The sequence below is a fragment of the Odontomachus brunneus genome, unplaced genomic scaffold (assembly GCF_010583005.1).
Source record: "Odontomachus brunneus isolate Ranch 3 - 2012 unplaced genomic scaffold, Obru_v1 Obru_scaffold_121, whole genome shotgun sequence".
NCBI classification, from domain to species: Eukaryota; Metazoa; Arthropoda; class Insecta; order Hymenoptera; family Formicidae; genus Odontomachus; species Odontomachus brunneus.
In genome coordinates, this window is record NW_022639571.1 from 609,937 (window position 1) to 615,794 (window position 5,858).

Genomic DNA, 5,858 nt, shown 5'->3' on the forward strand with positions numbered 1-5,858 from the left:
ACCACTTACGATAACCGTCAAATTAAGCAGTGGCTCATATCGAGGTAGCCAATCGACATCGCGGAAAAGAAGCAACAATGATAAAACACGGTCTTTTTTACGAGTGGGTCGTTTCTCGCGTCTTGTCAGACCGCATGAGGGGGAAAAATGCGAGACATACGAGAAATCGTTGCGACAAAACGCTTCCTTGCGAAAATCGCTCGCTCCTTACCGAGCGATTTTCGTTATCACCACATCCATCCCTTCCGTTTCCCTCCGTGGCGGGCACCTTCGCCGGGGGAGCGGGTGGTCGACACAATACGATCGCTCAAGCGTGTCGCCTCGATATCTCTCCCTAGTATCAACGGTCCCGACGACTCTCCTACGTCATCATCCAGAATACATCGGAAGTGACTGAAAGAGAGAGAGAGAGAGAGAGAGAGAGAGAGAGAGAGAGGGGGAGAGAGGGAGGGAGGGAGAAAGAGGGATCGCGAAGTTCGCTCGACTACGAAGGGAGCACTCTCTAAGGTATGCGGTAACCTATGAGCGTCTAAGTATAAACCAGTTATGCTAAAATAGAATCGCCTCGCCTTTCAAACGACGAGCCGGTATCCCACCGTTGCCAAGTAAAACAGGGATTTATATGTGGATGTCAAATTAATAACGTTCACTCGCTGCGAATTGGCCGTACGGAAACGTATATTTAACGTTTAACGCCCGGCTAGCGAATGGTAAAATATAAATTTGTAACGGTGTAACGGAAGGTATCCCCGCGCGCCATAAACTCGTACAAGTGGTATACGAGTATGTATAGTCAAGAGCGAAACGGCTTGAACACTTTTTCTCTAGTGAAATTAGTGACCCATCCAGTTGTCACATTTGAGGTTCATTGCTCACGGACATGCGACAGTCGGTTATGTATTACAGAAGCCGAACTGACAATACGTGGCGCGAAAGTAAATTTTATCAAGTCAACGGGAAAACGTGTTAATACATCAGAGTATTCTGAAAGTATTCTGAGTTAAACGGTTACAATAGTAATACTCAAAGAATTTTAGAGAATCTTGGATTTCAAATAACAAGAGACATCCGATGGCACAATCTAAATCTAAACTGCAAATTCAAGAAAAATGTAAGCATAAAAGTAATGCAAAAGCGCTCTCTCTCTCTCGTATTGGTTCCGAATTGCCAGAAGTGTCCGCAGACACTTTGTAAAGACAATGTTCATAATAAAATATCTCGGTGGTTTGTCAATTTCCTTTTGAGAGAGGCGACTTATAAAAATCCATCACGACGGGATTCGAACTTGGGTCTATTCCTCACACCACCTAACGCTATTCCTTTTACCTCATCGTCTCGCGCAATCTAATAGTTTTCCACTATTGGAAATTTATAGATTTATTTTTTTAGCTGAAGTGAGACTGCTGTAAAACTGTACTAGTTCAACTCAGTTCATGATAGTATAAGCAAATACAAAAATGTAAAGAATGACATAGTGCAGCAGTCAACATGGTGGATGACAGGATTAGATGTATAAATATGCTGAATTATATAATTATATAGAATAGGATATAGTCGTGGTACCACAATTAGCCATGATCAATAATTTTTCTAAATAAAGATAATGATTTTGTATTTTTATTTCCTGTCACACACATACAGTTAACGCTGTCATGTCATATATTTCAATGCTCATAAATTTATAGATTTAAATTGTCACTTCTAAACGTCAACCATCAATGTTTTTATTGTTCTTATTCTCTCTTTTCGATGTTTTTCTTAAATGAATTTATTATTATTATGCGATAGACATAATAGATTTGTTAGATTCTCGTTTCTCACAAACTTTATGTCTTAAATGAGGTTATTCTTTTTGCAATAACAACGACAAATATATTCCTTTTGCGATAAAAGCAACAAGTGAGAAAGAAATACTTATGTTATTTTACATTTCACAATCTTCCTTACAGTATACACGTCTGTAGTCTGCAGATTATTTTTGCAGATTGACGAATATTCGGACGCTGCAGGAAGCAAGAGCAGGGAATCAAGTGCGAAAAGTGCAAACAACACGAACAAACTAAATTATAAATTTCCCGGGTTAATACAAGTCCTGCACTGCTTGCTCTACCTCCAGACCTAGTCAGTTCAGTGAACTGACTGCAGTAGTTCAGACTGCCCTGCTAAAAAGAACGCTTTTTCTTGCACAGTTCAGCTAAAAAGAACGTTTTGGTGCAAACCTCGTGAACTAGTGCAGCCAGTTCAGATAAAAAGAACAGACCTTATGTTTACAAACCATACGCTCCTAAATCCCAAGCGGTTCGTAGGTTGCACGCGGGGCGATGAGATAAAGAGAATAGCGCTAGGTGGAGCGAGTCGAAAATCGGCCGAAATATGCAATAAATAAAAATAAGAAAAAAATACGGAAAAATGTAAAAATGTGCTGGAATATGTCATAGCATGAACAAGTGAACATAAATTTGACAGCTACTTTACTAATTGCTTTTTAAAGACTGCATCCCTTATGAGTGATTCATATGACATTCTTATTTATCATAAAAAATACGACAAAAATTATCGAAATTTACTCAAAACAATATATCATGCAAAATTTAAATATAGTTTTCAGTAAATTTATTGTTTCTCGTTAATACAATAAAAAATATATATTATTACATGATGCAAATTTGATGATTAATTCAATACACAGTGTATTTGTTTCACAATTAAAAGAACCCTAAAATTTCCATCATTGATTGTCTCCAATTGGGATAACCATGAAGGTCTGTCTGAGTGAAAATTTAGGTGTAACTTCTAGTAAATTTGCAACTGCATCAATAACAAATACTTGCATTTTTGTATGATGCAAATTTAATAATTAATTCAGTACAGCATATTTGCTTCATAAATGTAATTAAAAGGATTGTAGACTTTTTCCCTCATCAATTGTCTCACGTCATGATAATCATGAAGGACGATCTGAGCTGTTCCTATTGGACAAAGGATGCGTTGCAAAAGTGAATGAGGAAAAGCATCGCGATCTTCAATTAGCCGGCTGTACCCGTGATTTTGATTCAATTCGCGGATCCATCGCGAGTCTTGTTCGCACTCGCGGCAATAAATTCCGGCGCTCTCTCTCTCTCTCGAAACCGATAACAGCGGCGAATCTCGCCCGAAAGTCGCTCTGTCTCCTTTTTCTTCGTGGAGATGCGCTAATTCATGCGAGGTCGTGACACGTCGGTATCAAGCATGCCTCCGACGGCGGACGATGATTCCTCTCACGTAAGGATTACGATTTACGTCGGCACGTGCTCCTCGTGATTCCTGAAACCGTCGGGGGCCAAATGATAATGGTCGCGAGGAGAGAAGCGGATATGGTAGAGAGAAAGACAGAGAGAGAGAGAGAGAGAGAGAGAGGGAGGAAGGGAGAGAGGGAGTGAGGCAGACCACGAGGAAAGACGAATGGACCGGTGAACTTGGTGGATTCGACGAAGCCGAGGGTCCCCCAGTCTTCTCCAGCTTATCGATTCTGGAAGCCGACTCGCGGGTGGTCCCTCAGCGTCTTCTCGATCTCCTCTCCGTGCTCTTCTTCTCTTTGTACAAAAGACGGCACGAAAATACACAGGCACTGGCCCGCGAACTGCCCCCGGGGGGGCGTGCTGGATCCTTCTCCACGTGGGTGGCTCTCGCGTGCTGGGCCCTAATACGTTTCTAATTGAAATGTTTATCGAGAGACTCCGCGGGATCGTCGGCGAACGGCTTAGATGGATCCTCGATTAATTGGACGATCGACCATGGGAGAAAAGAGGAAGAGAGCGAGAGAGCGAAAGGAAGAGCGAGTCGCGACTGGCCGGTCGTCCGCGGTTAACCGAGAGAAACGATTAGCTCTCGCTAATCATATCGTCGATTTCTCGCATTTCTCCCGAATGCTACCTCCTCCTTTAATCACGATGAAAGACAAGTCAATTGGTGATTCAACAACAACATACCCAGAGATATAACGGACGCGAGTCGCGCACTTGGCTCGAATTAGAAACGAAAAAAGGAAAGTAATAATTCGCGAGTAAAAAGAGAGAGAGAGAGAGAGAGAGAGAGAGGCGGGGGGAGGAGAGGAAGATGAGTGAGTGAAGTCACTCTTGCTCTCTCACACTCTCTGGGAGGATGTTCGCGATCCATTACGACTTCAAGTGCGGATATTTGAAATCTTCTTTGATCCGAAGTTTCCTATCTGCAAGAAAGTGTCTCCAGCCGGCGAAATGAAAGATCGCAAAGGAGAGAACTGTCTGTCTGCCATTCGCCGCACCCTTCCCTCCCGCGATCTCGCCCATCGCCGTGCTCTCGCGGCGCTCGCGCGCATAGACGGCGGAGCATAATCCAGCTTAACCGATTGCAGCCGTGGGGCACGATGGCACGTGCACGAAGGGGATGTTTGTCATTGCTCGACGGCCTCGCATCTTACGCTATGCGTAATTGATTTCGCGCCGGCACCGAGTCCGTCTGGCAGTCAGCGGCGATGGTGGAAGTGAGAACGCGAGTGGAGATATCCTTGTCTCCCTCTTCGAATTACCTCGCGACACGCAGCAGCCGTACAGTCGCCACTGTGAACAACTCGCGCGTCCCGGGATTTACGGGGAGTTTGCACTTGCAAACGGGAATTAACTGTTAATCGAGTTGCCATAGTCACGCCCGAGTTTCATTTGTGTGTCTCGAGAGTCGGTAGCGTTCAATTCGTGATAGATTATAGATATGACCTTTCTCGTATGAAGCACTCATATCTCTCCTTCTATATTCTCTGACTGTTTTATATCTTTTTTTATTTTTACCATATAATAATACTATATACTTATATTTATATTACATAAGAGTACATATTTGCATAAATATTTAAAATAATTATACAGGGTAAAACGTTCAGTAGCCGGCACTTTACCACTTTTTGATATTTTTGCGCAGATTTCATTGAATATTAACGTGCATATGAAAAAAAAGATAAATAATAATTCATAAGTTGTCAAACACTTTAATATTTGGTAAAATTGCCAAAAACTGACAAAGTGCCGACTATATATATATATATATATAGAAGATTTCATTTTTACATATTTATATAAATATGTATTTATATTTTTAAATTCTTAAACAAAGAGAAAATTTTATAATAAAAGTTACGACAGAATTTTGCAACTGAGGAATAGATAAACATTCTCCAATAATTGACTATCTTTTTATTTAATATATGATAATATCTGCTGAAAGAAAGAATATCTAAGAAATAAAAAAATATATATGGGATTACTAATAACATATTCACTTAAATATAAATTCTTTTATTCAAATAAAATAAATATATAACAAAAACACAATAAAAATATAAGTAATAATATAATTATTTTTATGAAAAACTAAGATTTTAAGGAAATATATTTTCTTATTTAGAAAATATTGTTCCTTAACGAAAAACATAAGTAAATATATATTATTACTACCCATCAAATAAATATATTTTTATTTCTTAGATTTTTTTTCTCTCAATGAACTTATATTTTAAGAACTGAAATGTGATATTAATTGTTCAAATAAAAAATCTTAAAAATTGTCTATGTTCCTAATTGTTTATTCTATTTAAATAAAACAATTGTTTATTACATTTAAATAAATATGTTACTAATACCTACCGATTAAATATTTTTGATTTTCGAGATATTCTTTTCTCTCATTGCAGTAATCTATTCCCACGTTACTAGAAACATAGTAAAGTTAAGAAGAATTTATATGAGAAAAGAAAAAAATGTAATCTTCTCATGTATATATTTATCTTTAAAAATGTAATCTTCTCATGTATATATATATATATATATATATATATATATATATATATA